At 52.1% G+C, this 24,012-nt stretch overlaps 1 protein-coding gene across 5 annotated transcripts in view; it reads right to left on the bottom strand.

Annotated features, from left to right (window-relative positions):
- Positions 1-24,012, bottom strand: part of LOC119971562 (oxysterols receptor LXR-alpha-like) — a 218,258-nt gene that overhangs the window by 117,848 nt on the left and 76,398 nt on the right. For 2 of the 5 annotated variants that reach the window (XM_038807258.1, XM_038807255.1), the window contains exon 2: positions 9,948-10,147. The exons of 1 other annotated variant lie outside the window; for it this stretch is intronic. The gene's annotated coding sequence lies outside the window, so the exon portion shown is untranslated. Of the gene's footprint in view, positions 1-9,947; positions 10,148-11,272; positions 11,456-24,012 lie in introns of those variants that run through there. 2 more of the 5 variants (XM_038807254.1, XM_038807257.1) reach the window with 2 other exon arrangements.

Here is a 24,012-nt window from a genome sequence, read left to right as displayed (position 1 = left end):
GAGGGTACAGGTTTGGGAATTGGAGGCTACAGGTTTGGGAGTTGGAGGCTACAGGTTTGGGAATTGGAGGCTACAGGTTTGGGAGTTGGAGGGTACAGGTTTGGGAGTGGGAGGGTACAGGTTTGGGAGATGGAGGTACAGGTTTGGGAATTGGAGCGTACAAGTTTGGGAATGGGAGGGTACAGGTTTGGGAGTTGGAGGGTACAGGTTTGGGGATTGGAGGGTACAGGTTTGGGAGTTGGAGGTACAGGTTTGGGAGATGGAGGGTACAGGTTTGGGGATTGGAGGGTATAGGTTTGGGTGTTGGAGGTACAGGTTTGGGAGTTGGAGGGTACAGGTTTGGGAATTGGAGGGTACAGGTTTGGGAGTTGGAGGGTACAGGTTTGGGAGTGGGAGGGTACAGGTTTGGGAGATGGAGGGTAGAGGTTTGGGAATTGGAGGGTACAGGTTTGGGAATGGGAGGGTACAGTTTTGGGTGTTGGAGGTACAGGTTTGGGAGTTGGAGGGTACAGGTTTGGGAGTTGGAGGGTACAGGTTTGGGAGTTGGAGGGTACAGGTTGGGGGTGGGAGGGTACAGGTTTGGGAATTGGAGGGTACAGGTTTGGGAGTTGGAGGGTAGAGGTTTGGGAGTTGGAGGGTACAGGTTTGGGAGTTGGAGGGTACAGGTTTGGGAGTTGGAGGGTACAGGTTTGGGAGTTGGAGGGTACAGGTTTGGGAGTTGGAGGGTACAGGTTTGGGGATTGGAGGTACAGGTTTGGGAGTTGGAGGGTACAGGTTTGGGAGTTGGAGGGTACAGGTTTGGGGATTGGAGGTACAGGTTTGGGAGTTGGAGGGTACAGGTTTGGGATTTGGAGGGTACAGGTTTGGGAGTTGGAGTGTACAGGTTTGGGAGTTGGAGGGTAGAGGTTTGGGAGTTGGAGGGTACAGGTTTGGGAGTTGGAGGGTACAGGTTTGGGAATGGGAGGGTACAGGTTTGGGAGTTGGAGGTACAGGTTTGGGAATTGGAGGGTACAGGTTTGGGAATTGGAGGGTACAGGTTTGGGAATTGGAGGGTACAGGTTTGGGAGTTGGAGGCTATAGGTTTGGGAATTGGAGGGTACAGGTTGGGGAGTTGGAGGTACAGGTTTGGGAATTGGAGGGTACAGGTTTGGGAGTTGGAGGGTACAGGTTTGGGAGTTGGAGGTACAGGTTTGGGAGTTGGAGGGTACAGGTTTGGGAATTGGAGGGGACAGGTTAGGGAATTGGAGGATACAGGTTAGGGAATTGGAGGGTACAGGTTTGGGAATTGGAGGGTACAGGTTTGGGAGTTGGAGGGTACAGGTTTGGGAATTGGAGGGTACAGGTTTGGGAGTTGGAGGGTACAGGTTTGGGAATTGGAGGTACAGGTTTGGGAGTTGGAGGGTACAGGTTTGGGGATTGGAGGGTCAGGTTTGGGAGTTGGAGGGTACAGGTTTGGGAGTTGGAGGGTACAGGTTTGGGAGTTGGAGGGTAGAGGTTTGGGAGTTGGAGGGTACAGGCTTGGGAGTTGGAGGTACAGGTTTGGGAATTGGAGGGTAGAGGTTTGGGAATTGGAGGATACAGGTTTGGGAATTGGAGGGTACATGTTTGGGAGATGCAGGTACAGGTTTGGCAATTGGAGGGTAGAGGTTTGGGAATTGGAGGGTACAGGTTTGGGAGTTGGAGGGTACAGGTTTGGGAGTTGGAGGGTACAGGTTTGGGAGTTGGAGGGTACAGGTTTGGGAATTGGAGGGTACAGGTTTGGGAGTTGGAGGGTACAGGTTTGGGAGTTGGAGGGTAGAGGTTGGGAGTTGGAGGGTACAGGGTTGGGAGTTGGAGGTACAGGTTTGGGAATTGGAGGGTAGAGGTTTGGGAATTGGAGGATACAGGTTTGGGAATTGGAGGGTACATGTTTGGGAGATGCAGGTACAGGTTTGGCAATTGGAGGGTAGAGGTTTGGGAATTGGAGGGTACAGGTTTGGGAGTTGGAGGGTACAGGTTTGGGAGTTGGAGGTACAGGTTTGGGAGTTGGAGGGTACAGGTTTGGGAGTTGGAGGGTACAGGTTTGGGAGTTGGAGGGTACAGGTTTGGGAGTTGGAGGGTACAGTTTTGGGAGTTGGAGGGTACAGGTTTAGGGGTTGGAGGGTACAGGTTTGGGAATGGGAGGGTACAGGTTTGGGAATGGGAGGGTACATGTTTGGGAGTTGGAGGGTACAGGTATAGGGGTTGGAGGGTACAGGTTTGGGAATGGGAGGGTACAGGTTTGGGAATGGGAGGTACAGGTTTGGGGATTGGAGCGTACAGGTTTGGGAATTGGAGGGTACATGTTTGGGAATTGGAGCGTTCAGGTTTGGGAATGGGAGGGTACAGGTTTGGGGATTGGAATGTACAGGTTTGGGAGTTGGAGGTACAGGTTTGGGAATTGGAATGTACAGGTTTGGGAGTTGGAGGGTACAGGTTTGGGAGTTGGAGGGTACAGGTTTGGGGATTGGAGGGTATAGGTTTGGGAGTTGGAGGTACAGGTTTGGGGATTGGAGGGTACAGGTTTGGGAATGGGAGGGTACAGGTTTGGGAGTTGGAGGGTACAGGTTTGGGGATTGGAGCGTACAGGTTTGGGAATGGGAGGGTACTGGTTTGGGAGTTGGAGGGTACAGGTTTGGGGATTGGAGGGTACAGGTTTGGGAATTGGAGCGTACAAGTTTGGGAATGGGAGGGTACAGGTTTGGGAGTTGGAGGGTACAGGTTTGGGGATTGGAGGGTACAGGTTTGGGAGTTGGAGTGTACAGGTTTGGGAGTTGGAGGGTACAGGTTTGGGGGTGAGAGGGTACAGGTTTGGGAATTGGAGGGTACAGGTTTGGGAGTTGGAGGGTAGAGGTTTGGGAGTTGGAGGGTACAGGTTTGGGAATTGGAGGGTACAGGTTTGGGAGTTGGAGGGTAGAGGTTTGGGAGTTGGAGGGTACAGGTTTGGGAGTTGGAGGGTACAGGTTTGGGAGTTGGAGGGTACAGGTTTGGGAGTTGGAGGGTACAGATTTGGGAGTTGGAGGGTACAGGTTTGGGGATTGGAGGTACAGGTTTGGGAGTTGGAGGGTACAGGTTTGGGATTTGGAGGGTACAGGTTTGGGAGTTGGAGTGTACAGGTTTGGGAATTGCAGGGTAGAGGTTTGGGAGTTGGAGGGTACAGGTTTGGGAGTTGGAGGTACAGGTTTGGGAGTTGGAGGATACAGGTTTGGGAATTGGAGAGTACAGGTTTGGGAATTGGAGGGTACAGGTTTGGGAATTGGAGGGTACAGGTTTGGGAGTTGGAGGCTACAGGTTTGGGAGTTGGAGGCTACAGTTTTGGGAGTTGGAGGTACAGGTTTGGGAGTTGGAGGTACAGGTTTGGGAATTGGAACGTACAGGTTTGGGAATTGGAGCGGACAGGTTAGGGAATTGGAGGATACAGGTTAGGGAATTGGAGGGTACAGGTTTGGGAGTTGGAGGGTACAGGTTTGGGGATTGGAGGGTACAGGTTTGGGAGTTGGAGGGTACAGGTTTGGGAGTTGGAGGGTACAGGTTTGGGGATTGGAGGGTACAGGTTTGGGAGTTGGAGGGTACAGGTTTGGGAGTTGGAGGGTACAGGTTTGGGGATGGGAGGGTACAGGTTTGGGAATTGGAAGGTACAGGTTTGGGAGTTGGACGTACAGGTTTGGGGATTGGAGGGTACAGGTTTGGGAGTTGGAGGGTACAGGTTTGGGAGTTGGAGGGTACAGGTTTGGGGGTGGGAGGGTACAGGTTTGGGAATTGGAGGGTACAGGTTTGGGAGTTGGAGGGTAGAGGTTTGGGAGTTGGAGGGTAGAGGTTTGGGGATTGGAGGGTACAGGTTTGGGAGTTGGAGGGTACAGGTTTGGGGATTGGAGGTACAGGTTTGGGAGTTGGAGGGTACAGGTTTGGGAGTTGGTGGGTACAGGTTTGGGGATTGGAGGTACAGGTTTGGGAGTTGGAGGGTACAGGTTTGGGGATTGGAGGTACAGGTTTGGGAGTTGGAGGTACAGGTTTGGGAGTTGGAGGGTACAGGTTTGGGGATTGGAGGTACAGGTTTGGGAGTTGGAGGGTACAGGTTTGGGGATTGGAGGGTACAGGTTTGGGAGTTGGAGGGTACAGGTTTGGGAGTTGGAGGGTACAGGTTTGGGGATTGGAGGTACAGGTTTGGGAGTTGGAGGGTACAGGTTTGGGATTTGGAGGGTACAGGTTTGGGAGTTGGAGGGTACAGATTTGGGAGTTGGAGGGTACAGGTTTGGGGATTGGAGGTACAGGTTTGGGAGTTGGAGGGTACAGGTTTGGGATTTGGAGGGTACAGGTTTGGGAGTTGGAGTGTACAGGTTTGGGAATTGCAGGGTAGAGGTTTGGGAGTTGGAGGGTACAGGTTTGGGAGTTGGAGGTACAGGTTTGGGAGTTGGAGGATACAGGTTTGGGAATTGGAGGGTACAGGTTTGGGAATTGGAGGGTACAGGTTTGGGAATTGGAGGGTACAGGTTTGGGAGTTGGAGGCTACAGGTTTGGGAGTTGGAGGCTACAGTTTTGGGAGTTGGAGGTACAGGTTTGGGAGTTGGAGGTACAGGTTTGGGAATTGTAACGTACAGGTTTGGGAATTGGAGCGGACAGGTTAGGGAATTGGAGGGTACAGGTTAGGGAATTGGAGGGTACAGGTTTGGGAGTTGGAGGGTACAGGTTTGGGGATTGGAGGGTACAGGTTTGGGAATTGGAGCGTACAAGTTTGGGAATGGGAGGGTACAGGTTTGGGAGTTGGAGGGTACAGGTTTGGGGATTGGAGGGTACAGGTTTGGGAGTTGGAGGGTACAGGTTTGGGGATTGGAATGTACAGGTTTGGGAGTTGGAGGTACAGGTTTGGGAGTTGGAGGGTACAGGTTTGGGAATGGGAGGGTACAGGTTTGGGAGTTGGAGGGTACAGGTTTGGGGATTGGAGGGTACAGGTTTGGGGATTGGAGCGTACAGGTTTGGGAATTGGAGGGTACAGGTTTGGGAGTTGGAGGGTACAGGTTTGGGAATTGGAATGTACAGGTTTGGGAGTTGGAGGGTACAGGTTTGGGAGTTGGAGGGTACAGGTTTGGGGATTGGAGGGTATAGGTTTGGGAGTTGGAGGGTACAGGTTTGGGGATTGGAGGGTACAGGTTTGGGAATTGGAGGGTAGAGGTTTGGGAGTTGGAGGGTACAGGTTTGGGAGTTGGAGGGTACAGGTTTGGGGATTGGAGGGTAGAGGTTTGGGAGTTGGAGGGTACAGGTTTGGGGATTGGAGGGTACAGGTTTGTGTATTGGAGGTACAGGTTTGGGAGTTGGAGGGTACAGGTTTGTGTATTGGAGGTACAGGTTTGGGAGTTGGAGGGTACAGGTTTGGGAGTTGGAGGGTACAGGTTTGGGGATTGGAGGTACAGGTTTGGGAGTTGGAAGGTACAGGTTTGGGAGTTGGAGGGTACAGGTTTGGGAATTGGAGGGTACAGGTTTGGGAATTGGAGGGTACAGGCTTGGGAGTTGGAGGGTACAGGTTTGGGAGTTGGAGGGTACAGGTTGGGGAGTTGGAGGGTACAGGTTTGGGGATTGGAGGTACAGGTTTGGGAGTTGGAGGGTACAGGTTTGGGAGTTTGAGTGTACAGGTTTGGGAGTTGGAGGGTACAGGTTTGGGAGTTGGAGGGTACAGGTTTGGGAGTTGGAGGGTACAGGTTTGGGAGTTGGAGGGTACAGGTTTGGGAGTTGGAGGGTACAGGTTTGGGAGTTGGAGGGTACAGGTTTGGGAGTTGGAGGGTACAGGTTTGGGAGTTGGAGGGTACAGGTTTGGGAGTTGGAGGGTACAGGTTTGGGAGTTGGAGGGTACAGGTTTGGGAGTTGGAGGGTACAGGTTTGGGAGTTGGAGGGTACAGGTTTGGGAGTTGGAGGGTGTGATCCTACAGCCACGCTGCGCCGGTAGAGCGCAGCATGGATGGTGAAAGCCGGGAGACCCCTCTCCCGAGATCTACCCAGCCATCAACACCTCGTGAGATTCAACGCTATCTAGCGGGACGTTGTGATGTGAATCCCGCCCACAATGATGGGATCACCTTTTCGTAAATCTGCATGTTTGAGCGAGGCAGGAAGCATTACTCTACTGTGCAGGTTCCCGAGGTACCTGAGGCTTTGGCATTCAATCCCTTCGTCTCGCGGACCTTGGGCCATTGCTCTTTGGTACTGGTCCCCGCAAACGACACTCATGGGGTTGGCCCAGGAGATCGGCAGTCCCAGTTGCATGCCCTTTGGGCAGGGTGGTGCCCTGCCACTGATGGTGCCTCCGGGGTACCTTGGCAGTGCCAGTATGGCACCCTGGTAATGCCACTAGGTGCCAGTCTGGCACTGCCAATGTGTGCAGGTGGCACTGTCAGCTGGCATGGGCACTAGCAGGATGCCAGGTTAGCACTGCCAAGGAGCAAGGCTGGCATTTTCTCCCACCCATGGACCCTCCCATATTGCATTTGGTCTTGGGGGAGGGGGGAGTTTGGAGATTGTTTCGGGGTATCTGAGATCTGGACGGCATTTCTCGCTAAACTGGGGAGTTCCAGCGAGCGGAGCTCCTCACTGTAAGAAATGGGGCTGTGTGGCCTCGGCTGCACGTTCCCCGTTCGGGCTCCTTACTCAACACAATCACTCGCCGGGGACTTTGTTCCCGTTTGGGAGAATCACCGCTGTAGTATCCAGGTTTGGTGGTTGGTGCATACAGGTTTGAGAAGAGGTGTGTACAGGCAGCATAGCACATGGTAGCACAGCGGTTAGCACTGTTGCTTCACAGCGCCAGGGTCTGAGGTTCAATTCCTGGCTGGGTCGCTGTCTGTGTGGAGTCTGCACGTTCTCCCCGTGTCTGCGTGTGTTCCCTCAGGTGCTCCGGTTTCCTCCCACAAGCCCCGAAAGACGTGGTGTTAGGTGAATTGGACATTCTGAATTCTCCCTCTGTGTACCCGAACAGGCGCTGGAATGAGGCGACTAGGGGATTTTTACAGTAACTTCATTGCAGTGTTAATGTAAGCCTACTTATGGCAATGAAGATTATTATTATTACAGGTTAGCAAGGTGTTACTTAGCGGTTTGGAGTTGGAATTTACAGGTTTGAGAAGGAGTGTTTAGAGGTTTGGGAGTTGAGCGGTCAGGTTTATGAGGAGGTGTTTAGAGGTTTGGAATTGAGTGGTCAGGTTTATGAGGTGTTTAGAGGTTTGGGAGTGGAGTGGTCAGGTTTATGAGGAGGTGTTTAGAGGTTTGGGAGTTGAGTGGTCAGGTTCATGAGGAGGTGGTTAGAGGTTTGGGAATTGAGTGGTCAGGATTATGAGGAGGTGTTTAGAGGTTTGGGAGTTGAGTGGTCAGGTTTATGAGGAGGTGTTTAGAGGTTTGGGAGTTGAGTGGTCAGGTTTATGAGGAGGTGTTTAGAGGTTTGGGAGTTGAGTGGTCAGGTTTATGAGGAGGTGTTTAGAGGTTTGGGAGTTGAGTGGTCAGGTTTATGAGGAGATGTTTAGAGGTTTGGGAGTTGAGTGGTCAGGTTTATGAGGAGGTGTTTAGAGGTTTGGGAGTTGAGTGGTCAGGTTTATGAGGAGGTGTTTAGAGGTTTGGGAGTTGAGTGGTCAGGATTATGAGGAGGTGTTTAGAGGTTTGGGAGTTGAGTGGTCAGGTTTATGAGGAGGTGTTTAGAGGTTTGGGAGTTGAGTGGTCAGGTTTAGATATTTCTGTATTTTACCTTCATTCTCCATTGGAATTTTGTCAGTTGTTGGCTCAACCGTCCAGCCCTCTCTTTGAAAATCGCCTTCTGGCTACTTTGGGTAAGCGGCGCCGGAAAAGCAGCTAGCCGATGAAAGCCGGGAAACCTCACTCTACCTGGATCACAACGCGATCCGTGAGACGTTTCGATGTAAATCCCGCTCACAATAAGCGGGATCACTTATTGGCAAATCTGCCTAATGGAGCGAGACAGTTAGCCTCACTCTAAAATGCAGATTCCTGAGGTACCTGAAGCTTTGGGTTCATCCCCTTCACCTTCGATATCTTAGGTGAGTGCCGTTTAGCACTGGTCTCCACAAACTGGGACCAAACAAACGGCATTCGTGGGGGGGTCTCCCAGGGGATCAGAGGCCCCAGTTGTGTGCCCTTTTGGGCATAGTGGTGCCTTGGCAATGCTGTGCCACCTGGACACAGTGACAGTGCCACCTGGGTGCCAGACTGGCGCTGCCAACCTGGCATTTTTTGCACGCGTGTGATTAGGCCGATTGTACCCGGTGTGGGTCTTGAGGGATGCGTGGGAAAGGACCAGGTGCCGTCCCATAGTGCATTCTGGCTGGTGGGGGGAGATCGGGTATCATTTTGGGGGCCTCGGAAATCAGGACAACATTTAAAATTGGTGTCCCGATCTCGCGCTACACTGGGAAGTTCCGGCTGGCGCAGCTCCCCTCTGTACAAAACGGGGCTATGTGTGTGCTCGGCCGCACGTTCCACGTACAGGCCCCTTATTCAACACGAGTTGCATTGAATCACCATGGGCGGGATTCACCATTCCCCGATGCCGATTTCATAATCGGTGATAGGGTGGAGAATCCTGGCTGACGCCGAAATCGGGGGCGATGCCGACGTAGGTTTTGTGTTCTCTGCCCACTCCGAAATGGCTCATCGCGGAATGGCGTTAGCGTGTCACCTGAAGGTCCTTCCCCGATGCTCCGCCTCCGATGGGCCGAGTTCCCGACCACGCGGTTGACGTTTGGTCTCAGCAGTCGGGAATCGGGGTGGTGGCTGCTGACTGTGTCCAGCGACGCCACAGTCGGGCGGGATCCGCTCTGATGGCCGGGGGGGGGGGCTTCCGCGATAGCTGGGGGGACTGGGGTGGCCGGGGGGCACTATCTGGCACGTCGGGTCCACACATGGCCAGCACCATGTTTTACAGCGCGACCTTCTCCAGGTCGTGACTGTGCACATGCGTGGCCACGGACACGCCCATTTTCCAGGTGTTTATTTTGTGAGAACCGGGGTTACTCCGAGCGGCTGCTAGTCCCTCACCGGTCACAGGGTCGGTCAGGGGTCGGCGCCGATTCTTTGGTCATAAAACGCCACAGTTCCTCCACTGGCACTAACACTTAGCCTCAAAAACAGTGAATCCAGCCCCATGTGTTTCTGGGCACTGCGAGCACCAGAAAACATGTGGCTAAACATGTTCGCTCGGGGACTTTGTTCCTTTGTGGGAGAATCGCGACCGTTGATTTATAAAAACCTGCAAGGGGAAGATTGGATGCAGGTGCGCATTGCACATTCTGATCACGGACGCCTTTCCCTTCATGTCCAACTCTCCAATATGTGATGGGCCTCGTCTTGATTGCTTCATTTAAACTGCCATACAAGTTGGCTGGCATTGCCAGTGTCGGAGAGAATATCGAGCAAACCTCAAATGTTCCCCAGTTCAGCTTTCCTGACCAACGAGGAAAAAGAATGGAGAGTTTGCTGAAAGAGTTAACACTTCCTGCTTTAACTGTAACCTGCAATCACCGCAACCCCCCCCCCCCCCCCCCCCCCGCCCCCCACCACCACCACCATCCTGCCAACTTCAACACACTACTCCAAATAATCCCCATTAGTATCCCCTTGTGAGAGTATTTAAATGAAATCTGCTTCAATGGTAACTCTGGAAATGCCAATAACCTGACATGATCCTTTCAACTCCAATTCTATGGCTATCCTACAATAACAGAGTTTAACCTCCTTTTAAATCAAGCAGTAATGCTCCGCAGGCAACAGAGACTACAATAGCCAGCAGCCTTGCCATTGTCCTCAGTGAAAGGCTTGTCTTGTTAACTGGAGAAGCTGCCCACTTCCCCCCCCCCCCCCCCCTCCCCACCTCCTTTCTCCCAGTGGGGGTTCCTTCCTCCCCATTCCCAGGGAATTCCAACTATTGATTTACTTACTCTGCTGAGGTTTCCTGCTTCAGTGAAGTCACGGTTGAACGAGTCGATTCTTTGGATGACCTGGAGCGTAACCCTCTGATGCCCACAAGCCAGTCCTTCCCACTTGCCCTGTCTCTCTGGCCCTTGCAGGCACTTTGCAGTGAGCAGTGCTGCTGACTCCTGGGTGACTTGTGGTCAGGCTGTGACGCCAAGCTCTTTCTCTGTTGGAAGGCGGAGTGTACACCAAATAGATGTTTACAGCAGATAACCAGCATCCAACTCACGTTCAAGGCTGTACCCTAGCCTTGGTCCATGAAATCAGCAGTGGGTTACTACAGGTCAAATCTCAACACTCAAACGCTCAGTCTGTGCTTGGCCTGTATCTCTCTCTCTCTCTCTCTCTGTCATCCTTTCCTTCTCCTGTCCCTCACTATTTTGCTTTGCCTCAATTTTTTCTCTCTCTCTCTCTCTCTCTCTCACTTATTTTCCCTCTTGTGTCTCTCTTTTTCTGTCCTCTCCCTCTCTCCCTTTCTTACCTCTCTTTATCTCTCTTCCCCTCTCTGTCTCTCTGCCTCTCTGTATTTCTTTTTCTCTCTCTCCCTCTGTTCCCCTCTCTGTCTCCCACTGCATCTGTCTCTTGTTCTCCCTCTCTCTCCCTGTCTATGTTCATCTCTCTCTGACTCTCCCTCTCTTTCTCACTCTCTTCCCTCTTTCTTTCTCTGTCTCTCTCTCTCTCTATCTATCTCTTCCTCTCTCTGTCATCCTCTGCCTATCTCTCTCTCACTTTCTCTGTCTCTCTCCCCCTGTCTCTCTCACTCTCTCTATATCTCTTTCTCTCTCTGTCTCATTCTGTCATCCTCTGCCTCTTTCTCTCGTTCTCTCTCCCTCTGTCTCTCTTCCTCTCTCTGTCTCTTTCTGTCATCTTCTGCCTGTCTCTCTCTGTCTTTCGTTCTCTCTCTTTCTCCCTCTCCTATGTCTCTCTCTCTCTATCTCTTCCTCTCTCTGTCTCTTTCTGCCGTCCGCTGCTTTTCTCTCTCTGTCTCGTTTTCTCTCTCCCTCTCCCTCTCTCGGTCTCTCATTCTGTCTTTCTCGTCCTCTACATTTAGCACCCTTCACAGCCACCAGACTTTTTAAAGTGCTTTTCAGCCAATTCAGTACATCTGAAATACAGCCATTACAGCGAACTCCACCAACATCAATGGGATTATGATTAGACTTAATGGAGGATAAATATTGGCCAAGACAAAAGGGAAAATTCTTCCTGCTCATCATCAAAATACTGCCATGAAATATTTTACATCCACCTGATCAAACCTCGGATTAACATCGCATCAGAAAGACAGTACCTCTGACAATGCAGCCCTTCCACAGTACTGAACTCGCGTATCAATCTTGATTTTTGTGCTGAAGTCCCAACAGTGGGCCTTGAAGCCAGAACCTCCTGGCTCAGAGACGTGAGTGACTACTGACTGAACCACGGTCCTGTCTCAAACTGGACCCGCTGCAAAAGCCCTTGGATTGCTTTATTGTCTTTGGCACAGATGAACTGGTCCAAATCTACACAGCAGACTTTCTGAAAACAACTCATATGTCATGCGAGACCACCCTCTCTCTCTCTCTGCAAGTCTCTCTCTTTCCCTTTACCTTTCTCTCTTTCTCTCTCTCTCCTCAATTTCTCTCTCTCCTCAATTTTTCTCTTTTAACTCTCTCTCTATCTCACTCTCTTTCTCTTCTCTCTCTGTCCCTTCATTTTTCTCTCTGTGCCCTCAATTTTTCTTTCCTCTGCCTCCTCAACCTTTCTCTCTGTCTCCTCAATCCTTCTCTCTCTCTCTCTCTCTCCATCCCTCGATCTCTCTCTGTCTCCTCAATCTTTCTCTCTCTCCTCAATCTTTCATTCTATCCTCAATCTATTTTCTCTCACTCTGTCTCCTCAATCTTTCTCTCCTCTGTTCCTCCAAATCTCTGTCACCTCAATCTTTCTCGCTTTCTCTCTTATCCTCCACAATCTTTCTCTCTTTCTCTCTCTCTCCTTTAATCTTTCTCTCTCTCTCTTGTCCCTTGATCTTTCTGTCTCCTCAATCTTTCTTTCTCCCTGTCTTCTCAATCTCTCTCCCTCTCTCTCTCTGACCCTCAATCTTTTACTGTCTCCCTCAATCTTTCTCTCCTCTGTCTCCTCAATCCTTCTCTCTCTCTCTGTTCCTTGATCTCTCTGTCTCCTCAATCTTTCTCTCCTCTGTTTTTTCAATCTCTCTCTTTGCCTCCTCAATCTTTGTCTCTCTCTCTCCTTCAATCTTTCTCTCTCTCTGTCTCCCCAATCCTTCTCTCTCTCCTCAATCTTTCTCTCTCGCCTCAATCTTTCTCTCTCTGTGATGCACTATCAATTACGACGAGACGAGAGTAGAGAGTAATCGAGGCTTTATTACAAAGAGATGTGGAGCCTCCTGCAGCTGCTGCTGAAATGGCTGCAGCTCGGAGAGTCCACACATTTATACTCCGCCTATTGGGTGGAGCCAGCAGTCAGGGATCTACCCCGTACCTGTAGTACAGGGGCCTTACCGTAATACCCTCGTGTGCAGTATACGCAATACAACAGTGGTGACTACCACATTCACCCCCTGTTAAAAATGAGTCCAGCAGGAGTGGTGGAAAACTATTTACCGTATATACTCGCGTATCCTTCGATCTCACGTATCATGCGACCCCTAAATTTTCGTCCCCAAAACATGATTTTATGGTATACCCCATGTATCATGCGAGTGACTTTTTTGGAAACTAAAACTTCCAAATGGTATCATTGTCTGTGGTTTCTGCAGAGTGGATTCTGCTGTGAAAGCTGTTCGCGATTCGAACAGCTTTCCAGCTGGCTTTACTAGCGTTGTTCAGCCACTTGCCGTTTCCATTCATAAAAACATGAATGGAAACGTCAAGTGGCTGAACATCTTCCCATCAGAATGCTGTGGTCAAAATCTGAAGAGTAGTATTCTGATGGGAAGATGTTCAGCCACTTGACGTTTCCATTCATGTTTTTATGAATGGAAACGGCAAGTGGCTGAACCACGCTAGTAAAGCCAGCTGAAAAGCTGTTCGAATCGCGAACAGCTTTCACAGCAGAATCCACTCTTCCCATCTTCCAATCAGAATACTACTCTTCAGATTTTGACCACAGCATTCTGATGGGAGGATGTTCAGCCACTTGACGTTTCCATTTCATGTTTTTATGGGTTTGTTTTTATGAATGGAAACGGCAAGTGGCTGAACGACGCTAGTAAAGCCAGCTGGATGCTATGTGACTTATCTTGGCCAGCATTTCACACCCGCGATTTTTGTACCTCGCGTATCATGCGACCCCCGAAATTTAGGCTTCAAATTAGGTGCTCAAAAGTCGCATGTTACGCGAGTATATACAGTACATACAGGTTGTCATTAAAATTTCAGAGGAGGTTACAAATTTAGACGATCGGGCGCCTTGATCCGGCGATCCAAGCGCCGCAGTGTTGGTGGCGAGTCAGGCGTCAGTTCGGTCATCGGTGACTCCAGGAGCGTGTCGACATCCTCTTCATCCCCGGGTGGGACCAAGGGGAGGGCGGATCATCCTGGAGCGGGGGCTTTGACGGGATGCGCCGGGGAAAGGGAGGGTGGTGCCAGGGCAGAGAGGGGGGGGGGGTGTGTGTGGGGACCCAGCTGGTGCCAGGTCCCTGAGGGAGACTGTGTCTTGGCGGCTGTCGGGGTACGCTACGTAGGCATACTGCGGGGTCGCATGGAGTAGCTGCACCCTCTCAACCAATGGGTCCGCCTTGCGTAGCCGCACGTGCTTACGGAGGAGAACGTGTCTTGGAGCTGCCAGCCATGTTGGGAGCGAATCCCGGAGGTGGACTTACTAGGGAAGGCAAAGAGACGTTTATGGGGAGTTTCATTAGTCGCAGTGCACAGGAGCGACCGAATGGAGTCAAGGGCGTCGGGGAGGACCTCCTGCCAGCGGGAGGCCGGGAGATTCCTGGACCGTACGGCCAGCTGGATGACCTTGCAGACCACCCCATTCTCCCGCTCCACCTGCCCGTTTCCCCGGGGGTTGTAGCTGGTCGTCCTGCTCGAGGCAATGCCCCTGTTGAGCAGGAACTGGCGCAGCTCATCGCTCATGAATGAGGATCCCCGGCCGCTGTGGAGGTAGGCGGGGAAACTGAACAGAGCTAAGATGGTGTTGAGGGCTTTGCTGAAGGTGGCAGACATCATGTCGGGGCATGGGATGGCGAAGGGGAATCTTGAGCACTCGTCGACCACATTGACGAAATACGTGTTGTGGTCGGTGGAGGGGAGGGGTCCTTTGAAGTCCACGCTGAGGCATTCAAAGGGGCGGGAGGCCTTAACCTCCGGGAGGCTCACGGTCTGGCTGGTAGAAGTGCGGTTTACACTCCGTGCAGACCTGGCAGTCTCTGGTGATAGCCCTGACTTCCTGGAGTAGGGCAGATTGCGGGCCTTTATGAAGTGATAAAAGCGGGTGACCCCTGGGTGACAGAGGTTGTCATGCAGGGTGTGGAGTCGGTCCACTTGTGCGCTGGCACATGTACCTCGGGATCACACATCGGGTGGGTCATTGAGCTTATCGGGGCGATACAAAATCTCGTAATTGTAGGTGGTGAGCTCGATCCTCCACCTCAAGATCTTATCGTTTTTGATCTTACCCCGGTGTGTGTTGTTAAACATGAAGGCAACCGACCGTTGGTCAGTGAGGAGAGTGAATCTCCTGCCGGCCAGGTAATGCCTCCAATGTCACACAGCTTCTACAATGGCCTGGGCCTTCTTTTCGATGGAGGAGTGCCGAATTTCAGAGGCATGGAGGGTGCGGGAAAATAATGCCACGGGCCTGCCTGCCTGGTTGAGGGTGGCGGCCAGAGCAACGTTTGATGCATCGCTCTCGACTTGAAAGGGGAGCATCTCGTTGACCGCGTGCATCGCGGCCGTGGCGATGTCGGCGTTGATATGGTTGAAGGCCTGGTGAGCCTTGGCCGTCAGTGGGAAAGCGGTGGATTGAATGAGTGGACGGGCCTTGTCCGCATAGTTTGGGACCCACTGGGCGTAGTACGAAAAAACCCCAGGCATCCCTTGAGGGCCTTGGGGCAGTGGGGGAGAGTGAGTTCCATGAGGGGGCGCATGCGATCGGGGTCAGGCCCTCGGACTCCGTTCTGGACCACATAGCCGAGGATGGTTAATCGGTCCGTGCTGAACACACACTTCTCCTGGTTGTAGGTTAGGTTAAGGAGTTTGGCGGTGTGGAGGAATTTGGAAAGGTTAGCGTTGTGGTCCTTCTGGTCGTGGCCGCAGATGGTGGCGTTGTCCAGGTACGGTAAAGTGGCCCGCAGTCCGTACCGGTCAACCATTCGGTCCATCTCCCGTTGGAAGACCCGTTGGTGACGCCGAAGGGAACCCTAAGGAAATGGTAAAGGCGGCCGTCCGCCTCAAACATGGTGTACTGGCGGTCCACCTTGCGAATGGGGAACTGGTGGTAGGCAGATTTCAGGTCTACTGTCGTGAAGACCCGGTACTGTGCAATCTGATTGACCATATCAGATATGCGTGGGAGGGGGTATGCGTTGAGCTGCGTGTACCGGTTGATGGTCTGACTGTAGTCAACGAGCATCCTCTTTTTCTCCCCAGTTTTTACCACTACCACTTGGGCTCTCCAGGGGCTGTTGCTGGCCTCAATAATACCTTCCCGTAGCAGCCGCTGGACCCCAGACTTGATGAAGGTCCTGTCCTGGGCACAGTACCATCTGCTCCTGGTGGCGACGGGTTTGCAGTCCGGTGTGAGGTTCGCAAACAGTAAGGGGTGGTAGGGGCCTGCCAAATTTCAATGTTCGGCTCTGGAGGTTGCACTGGCCGAGTAGCAAGGCAGCGCAGAGGTTGGGGATGATGTAGAGGCAGAAGCCGCTGAACTCTACGCCCTGGATAGTGAAGGTGGCAGTGCAGTACCCCCGGATCGCCACGGAGTGGGATCTGGAGGCCAGGGAGATTCTCTGGTTGGTGGGGTGGACCGTGAGGGAGCAGCGCCTTACCGTATCGGGGTGGATGAAGCTCTCAGTGAGGTGCCTGGGGTAGAACTTGTTGGTCTGCTGCGTGTAGTTCTTCTTCAGTTGCACCATGGCCTCAGCGTACGTCGCCGTGTCCTGGATGAGGGGGAAGATGTCCGAGCTCAGCCGCGTGTAGAGGATCTGGAGCTTCTGTGCCTCTGAGGGTGGCTCAGTCGCAGATCCTATGTATGCCTCGAAGCAAGCTAGCCAATGGGTAAAGGCTGACTTGGCGTTGTCTGCTTGAGGGTGCAGGTGATCAGGCTTGATGCGGAGATCCATCGTTTTAAAATCTCAGCGTAATAAATTGATGCACTATCAATTACGACGAGACAAGAGTAGAGAGTAATCGAGGCTTTATTACGCAGAGATGTGTGGCCTCCCACAGCTGCTGCCGAAATGGCTGCAGTTCGGAGAGCCCACACATTTATACTCCACCTACTGGGCAGAGCCAGCAGGCAGGGGCCTTACCGTAATACCCTCATATGCAGTGCAGTCTATATAATATAATACAACAGTGGTGACTACCACACTCTGTACCGTCAATCTTTCTCTCCTCTGTTTCCTCAGTCTTTCTCACTTTGCCTCCTTAATCGTTCTCTCTCTATCCCTCAATCTTTCTCTTCTCTCTCTCTCTCCTCAATCTGTCTCTCATTCTGTCTCCTCAATCGTTTTCTCCCTCCCTACCTCCTCAATCGTTCCCTCTGTCCCTCAATCTCTCTCTCTTTCTAATCTCCTCAATCTTTCTCTTTATCTCTACATGCCCAATCTTTCTCTCTCTCTCAAAGAACAAAGAAAGGTACAGCACAGGAACAGGCCCTTCAGCCCTCCAAGCCTGTGCCGACCATGCTGCTCGTCTAAACTAAAATCTTCTACACTTCCTGGGTCCGTATCCCTCTATTCACATCCTATTCATGTATTTATCAAGGTGCCCCTGAAACGTCACTATCGTCTCTGCTTCCACCACCTCCTCTGGCAGCGAGTTCCAGGCACCCATACATCTCCTCTTAAGCCTTGCCCCTCACACCTTAAACCTATGCCCCCTAGTAATTGACACCTCTACCCTGGAAATTATGCCCTCATAATTTTGTAGACCTCTATCAGGACGCCCCCTCAACCTCCATCGTTCCAGTGAGAACAAACAGAATTTATTCAACGTCTCCTCATAGCTAAATCTCTCTCTCTCTCACCCTCAATCTCTCTCTCTCTGTTTTCTCAAACTTTGGGTGGGATTCTCCGACCCCCCGCCGGGTCGGAGAATCGCTGGGGGGGGGCGGCGTGAATCCTGCCCCCGCTGGCTGCCGAATTCTCCGGCGCCTGAGATTTGGCGGGGGTGGGAATCGCGCCGCGCCGGTCGGCGGTCGCTCGCAGCGCCCCCCCCCCCAGCAATTCTCCGACCCGCGATGGGCCGAAGTCCCGCTCGTTCTATGCAGGTCCCGCTGGCGTAGATTGGACTAGGTCCCTTACCGGCGGGAGCAGGCGGTGCGAACGGGCTCCGGACTCCTTGGGGGCGCGGGGCGATCTGGCCCCGAGGGGTGCCCCCACGGTGGCCTGGCCCGCAATCGGGGCCCACCGATCCGCGGGCGGGCCTGTGCCGTGGGGCCACTCTATTCCTACGTGCCGGCCGTGTAAGCCTCTGCGATGGCCGGCGCGAAGGTGAACCCCCCGCGCATGCACGGAGATGACGTCAGCAGATGCTGATGCTCCCGCACATGCGCGAACCCGCACCGACCGGCAAAGTCCCTTCGGCCCCGGCCGACGTGGCGCCAAAGGCCTTCCACGCCGGCCGGCGGGGCGCAAACCACTCCACCGCCGGCCTAGCCCCTGAAGGTGCGGAGGATTCCGCATCTTTGGAGCGGGCCGACACCGGAGTGGTTCACGCCACTCCGTCCCACCGGGACCCCCTGCCCTGCCGGGTACGGGAGAATCCCGTCCTTTGTCTCTCTCTTTCTGTCCCCCAATCTTTCTCTCTCTCCATCAATCTTTCTCTCTCTCTCTTTCTCCGTCTTTCAATCATTCTATCTCCCTCTCCTCCCTCAATCTCTCTCTCTGTCTCATCTGCTCTCTGTCCCTGTTTCTCTATCTTTGTACCTTTCTGTGAACTGAGCACTGATGAATTTCTGCTGTCCTGTTGGTTTGTGAGTATTACACAGCAATCAGCAGGAAGTTGAGTGAGAAGAGGAGCCACAGAACTGAAACCATCTGACACAGTAAGATTCCAGCAGAAACTGCCAGAGATTGCTGCCACTGACCTGACCCCACCCAGTCCTTAAACAATAGTGTGGTGTCAGCGTGGGAAGGTGTTGATTGGGGCGAAGTGAAATATCACTGACTGAGTAAAACTGTTCTCGAACATCACTTTATGGCCACGTAGCTTGAACGTGAATGAGAAACTACTAAATCCTTCCTGAAAGTGTTGGTGTGGAGCGTAAGAAATCTCCAAGTGTGAGTCCCAGGCATTTATCACAGAATTTACAGTGCCGAAGGAGGCCATTTGGCCCATTGAGTCACCACCCTACCCAAACCCACACCTCCACACTCCCTGTAACCCAGCAAGCCCACCCAATGTTTTTAGACACTAAGGGGCAATTTAGCATGGCCAATCCACCTAACCTGCACATCTTCGGACTGTGGGAGTGTGGTGAATTATAAACCTCAGTAATTCACACTGTATTGTACCACATGTATTGAGCCTGTACTCTGTACCGGATTGTGTGTAATCATGCGGCCCTGCCCATAGGGGGAGATGAGGAGTTTGTACTGGGCTCCACCCATGGCTCCTCCCCCAACCGGAAGTATAAAGATTAGTGCTGTGAGCCTGCTGCCAGTTCATCTCGAGTTCATCTCGTCACAGGCAGGCTCTGTTGTAAGACGATTAAAACCACTGTTCACTTCTAACCACATGTCGCGTGAATTGATGGTCTCATCAGGGAGGAAACCGGAGCACCCGGAGGAAACCCACGCAGACACGGGGAGAATGTGTAGACTCCACACAGACAGTGACCCAAGCCGGGAATTGAACCTGTGAAGCAACTGTGCTAACTACTGTGCTACTGTGGTGCCCTCTGTACCTTTGTATCTACAGGCCAACTGTGATAGCATTTCAGATTCCAGAGCAGTCGGACCTGAACACCACATTCCCCCACCCCACCCACCTTCCTAGAAACTCCCTTGAGATCCCCTCCGAGACTGTGAGATCCCACTCCCCTGCAGGATCACCCTCTGAGACTCACTCAAGATCACCTTTCAAACAAACCCTCACAACTGCCTCTGAAAAACTCCACTAAGAAACGCCTCCTCTGAGCCAGGCCGACATTCATAGAATCCTTACAGTGCCATTCTGCCCTTCGAGTCTGCACCCACTCTTCCGTCCAATCTCCGTAACCGCATAACGCTGCCAACCTCTGAATTGGCCATGCTAAATTGCCCTTTAGAGTTAGAGATGTGGAGGATAGGTGGGTTTGTGGGGAATAGGTAGTGGAATGGGCCGAGGTGGAGTGCTCTTTTGAAATGAAAATGAAAATCGCTTATTGTCACGAGTAGGCTTCAATGAAGTTACTGTGAAAAGCCCCTAGTCGCCACATTCCGGCGCGGCTGGTACGGGAATCGAACCGTGCTGCTGGCCTGCTTGGTCTGCTTTAAAAGCCAGCGATTTAGCCCAGTGAGCTAAACCAGCCCCTTTGGAGGATTGTGCAAACACGATGGGTCGAATGGCCTCCTGCACTGTAGGGATTCTATGGACATGGGGAAACCCAGCCTATCACCGTTTAGATGTTAAGCTAAAATTTGTGGCAAGCAGCCTCATTCATATATTAAAATTCTGCACCCACCTGGGGAGACTTGAGGTGGATTGAAGTGGGATTTTGAAATTGTAATAGGACATTCCCCTGCCCCGAGTCCATCCCCCTGTGACTTCACCATGGGAAATGCTGATAGAAGTCTGGTAACAGAGACACTTGTTGGAACCCCAAGGATCCGGAGTGTTCAGTAGCGAGACAACCCTCTTCCGGTCACACACTTCTCAGTTTGAAGCAGAGTCTTCAATAAACTATGAACAAATTGTGTAATGAGTTCTGAGCAGAGCCCAAGTTGATCCATGTTTACATTTGCTGAAAAGCATTGTTCAAATAAAGAAAGTGCCAACATGATTCCTGTCAGCGTTTCTCCAAGCCAGTGAAATTCTGCTGAGCTCCCATCCTCCATGTGCACTGCAGGCTTAGTCTCTGCATCGACCATTTCTAATCCTATTCAATTTATACTGGATTTAAATAGCGCAATGCTGTTACAAAGCTTGACAAGTGTTTAGTTCTTTGTGTACCCTACCCTCTCCTGAACATTCACACACCCCTCAGAATTAGTGTGACCTCTTGCAGATTCCAGTGAACCTGCCACCAAGGGCGAGTAGACAGACGTGCGATGTGACAATATCGGAACAGGGTTAGCTCCTACAGCCTGTTCTACTATTCAAGGAAACTCCATCAGATAGAATCCATAGAATCCCTGCAGTGGAGAAGGAGGCCATTTGGCCCATCGAATCTCTACTGATCCTCTGAAAGTGCACTCTGCTTGGGCCCACACTCCATCTTTATCCCCCTGAGCCCACCTCACCTGTACATCCCTGGACACTAAGCGCAATTGATCATGGCCAATCCACCGAACCTAAGCTTATTTAACCTGCACGTCTTTGGACTGTGGGAGGAAACCGGATCATCCGGAGGAAACCCACGTAGACACGGGGAGAACGTGCAGACTCCACACAGACAAGGCCGGAATCGAACCAAGGTCCCTGGTGCTGTGAGGCAGCAGTGCTAACCACTGTGCCAGCGTGCCGTCATTCAGATCTTCCTTCAAGACATCCCCACGAGCCAGCTGCCTCCCTTCAAGACCATTTACTTTGATTTTCCGCAATCAGCCAATCAAGTTGATCCGAAAGCTTGTGTTTGAAACAAACCTGTTGGACTTTAACCTGGTGTTGTAAGACTTCTTACTGTGGTATTAGATAGCTGGGGAGAGTGGAGAGTTTTGGGAAGCCTAATTAGGAGGAATGCTATGGAGATTATAAAGGACTTGGGGAGAACAGTAAGATTGGAGGGAAATCAAAGGAGCCAAGGCTCCCGGGCGGGGGGACGGGGGAGGTGGAGGAGAACCACTATGCTGGGGAACACACTGGTAGGAAGTGTCTGGAAGAAGGGGGGGGGACAAAACACTAGGTCAGGGGGATAGGAGTGGGGGAGAAGGACAAGGGAGAGGAGGTGGGGAAGGGGGGAAACCACAGGGAAGAAGAGACAGGAGGGATAGATGGGCCTGGGGGGAAGGGGGGATGGGGGGGCAGAACACTAGTTACAACAGGGTGCACATGTCTAAGGCTGGAACAAAGTACTGCTGCCTCATAGCACCAGGGACCCTGGTTCAATTCCGGCCTTGGGTGACTGTGTGGAGTTTGAAATTTCTCCTTGAGTCTGCGTGGGTTCCCTCCGGGTGCTCTGGTTAGCTTCCACAGTCCAAAGATGTTCAGGTTAGGAGGATTGGCCATGATCAATTGTACCTTAGTGTCCAAAGAGATGCAAGTTAGGTGGGATTGCAGGGATAGAGTGGACGAGTAGGCCTGGGTATGATGGTCTTTCAAAGGGTCGGTGCAGACTCAATGGGCCGAAAGGCCTCCTTCTGCACTATAGGAATTCTATGAAATCGTGAAATTTGCACATCAACTATAAAATGTTCATCTACATTGGCATTATTTAATAGGGACTTGCAAATGAAGTAATTTTGCTATTGCAAAGCCTCGGGAAGTACTGTGGAATATTTTTGAATGCGCTGTGGCAAATTCCGAAATTTGGCAGGGAGTTCTGCTACAGAAAAGGCAGATGATCAGGTGACATGCCCATAAATGCTACGCAGGCATGGGGACAGGGATAGTAGTGCCTCGATGCTGCATGCCAGGAAAATGGAGAGGGAAAAGGCTCTGCTTGATGTTCTCTGCCAAGTTGGAGCCAGAATGTTTTCATGCTCTTGACAGTCCGACAGGGCAGACAATACAACCAGCACCTCGCTGTACAACCTAATCAGCATTCGCCTGCTGCTGCCCCAATCAATATCCTGATCTGAGCCCCCTCCAGCAGGACTCATCTGTGTCTCACCCCTCCATCAAGACGTGCAGCATGAGTGTGAGGGATTGGTGCTGGGGGAGTGTTGTGGTATATCAACAAGATTGAAATGCTTGTGGAACAGTAGAGTAGGAAATGTCATGTGAAGGTGCATTTACTGAGTTTGACTATCTGTGCGTGTTGTTGCCAGGTCCTCGGGCCCAGACACCAGGAATTGACCTCCTTGGCCTCCTGTTCCCCATCCCTTGTGAGGGAGGATTGTTCTTGAGGACTTGTTCAACCCATGTAGAATCAAAAACCCCAACAGTGCACAAGGAGGCCATTCGGCCCATTGAGTCTGCAACAACCATCCGAAAGAGCACTATACCTAGGCCCACACCCCACCATATTTTCGTAACCTTGCACATTATTCTTTGGCCAATCCACCAAACTTGCATGAAGGAGGAAACCGGAGCACCCGGAGGAAACCCCACGCAGAAACAGGAAGAATATATCAAAGTCTGCACAGACCCAAGGCCAGAATTGAACCTGGGTCCTTGGCTCGGTAAGGCAGCAGGGGGAACCACTGTATCCGGCATGGGCCCGTGTTGGACCATAGCACCCCTCCACCTCCACCAGCAAGGCCTCCAAGGGCACATTTCTAACTCTAGACGCCTCCCCCTGCCCTGATTCTTAGTTTCCTTATTCAGGATTGCAGCAAGGATATTCAGCAGCAGCTTCCTGTAATACAGTTATACTTTAAGAGGGACAGACGTGCACCATGTGCCATCAGTGAACACTGATCGGCTCTTTGTTGAACACAGAGACAGCCAGCACTGCCGCACTAGTTCAGCCCTATGACACAACCATGGAAATGAGGTGACAGTACCAAATCTGTGTGCAGTCTACAAACCGATCAGAAAGAATTGTACTGGTCACCAACAAGGACAGGCTATGAATCTTAGGCCCCAATAACAGTGAAATCCAATTTTTAGCCTGAAATCATTTAGTTTTCCTTTCCTGTAGTCCAAAATAATTTCTGACTATTACACCACTCTTATTCTGCTCATTCTTAAAAATTATTATTCATACCGTAAATGCCGTTTGCATATCATTAGCGAGCCCAATACGGTATTCTCTGGGGCCTTTGCAATGCTCTGTTTTTGACAGGAGGAATTACTGACGGTGTGTTTCACTTGTGGTTTTAAAAATTGGGAAACAGGCACCGTGGCTGATGAGGGAGAGAGAGGAGGGAGGTCAAGCAGAGGCGCAACCATGGAGTGCCAGCTGAAAGTCCTGCCGTTGGCAGGGCTGGCTGGGGGGGAGGGGCACCGCCAGGCCCGGGTCCAGCGGGGGGGTGATTGGGGGTGACCAGGGGATGGGGTCGGAGTGACTCACCAAGGGACCAGGACGTCCAAGCATGGATCACTATTGCAGTGGCCTGCAAGGCAGCCATCTTGCTGCGCACCCCACTGACCCCCCCCCCCCCCCCCCGCAACATGGCCCCAGGCTGTGCAGAATGCCACCAGCTGTATGGGCATCCAACCAGGGAAGGGGGAATGCAGGGCAAGGGCTGCAGTGCAGACCAGGGCCACTGTGTAGCCCGGCTAGCTTGTTAGCTTGTTTCCACTGGCAGGTGAAAGCAGAACTCGGGGGCATAGCCTCAAAATAAGGGGAAGTAGAAAAATAAGGGGAACAGCTGGCTTGTAATGCAGAACAAGGCAGCAGCGCGAGTTCAATTCCCGTACCAGCCTCCCCGAACAGGCGCCGGAATGTGGTGACTCGGGGCTTTTCACAGTAACTTCATTGAAGCCTACTTGTGACAATAAGCGATTATTATTATTATTATTTCACCTCTTGCAGGCAATGGACTTCGGAATTCAACCAGGAATGGTGACTTCATCCTAGTTGGCGCAGCCCTGGGGGATGCGCCGAGTCTGT

This window comes from Scyliorhinus canicula, chromosome 9 (assembly GCF_902713615.1).
Source record: "Scyliorhinus canicula chromosome 9, sScyCan1.1, whole genome shotgun sequence".
NCBI lineage: Eukaryota > Metazoa > Chordata > Chondrichthyes > Carcharhiniformes > Scyliorhinidae > Scyliorhinus > Scyliorhinus canicula.
This window is presented reverse-complemented; position numbering and strand designations above follow the sequence as displayed.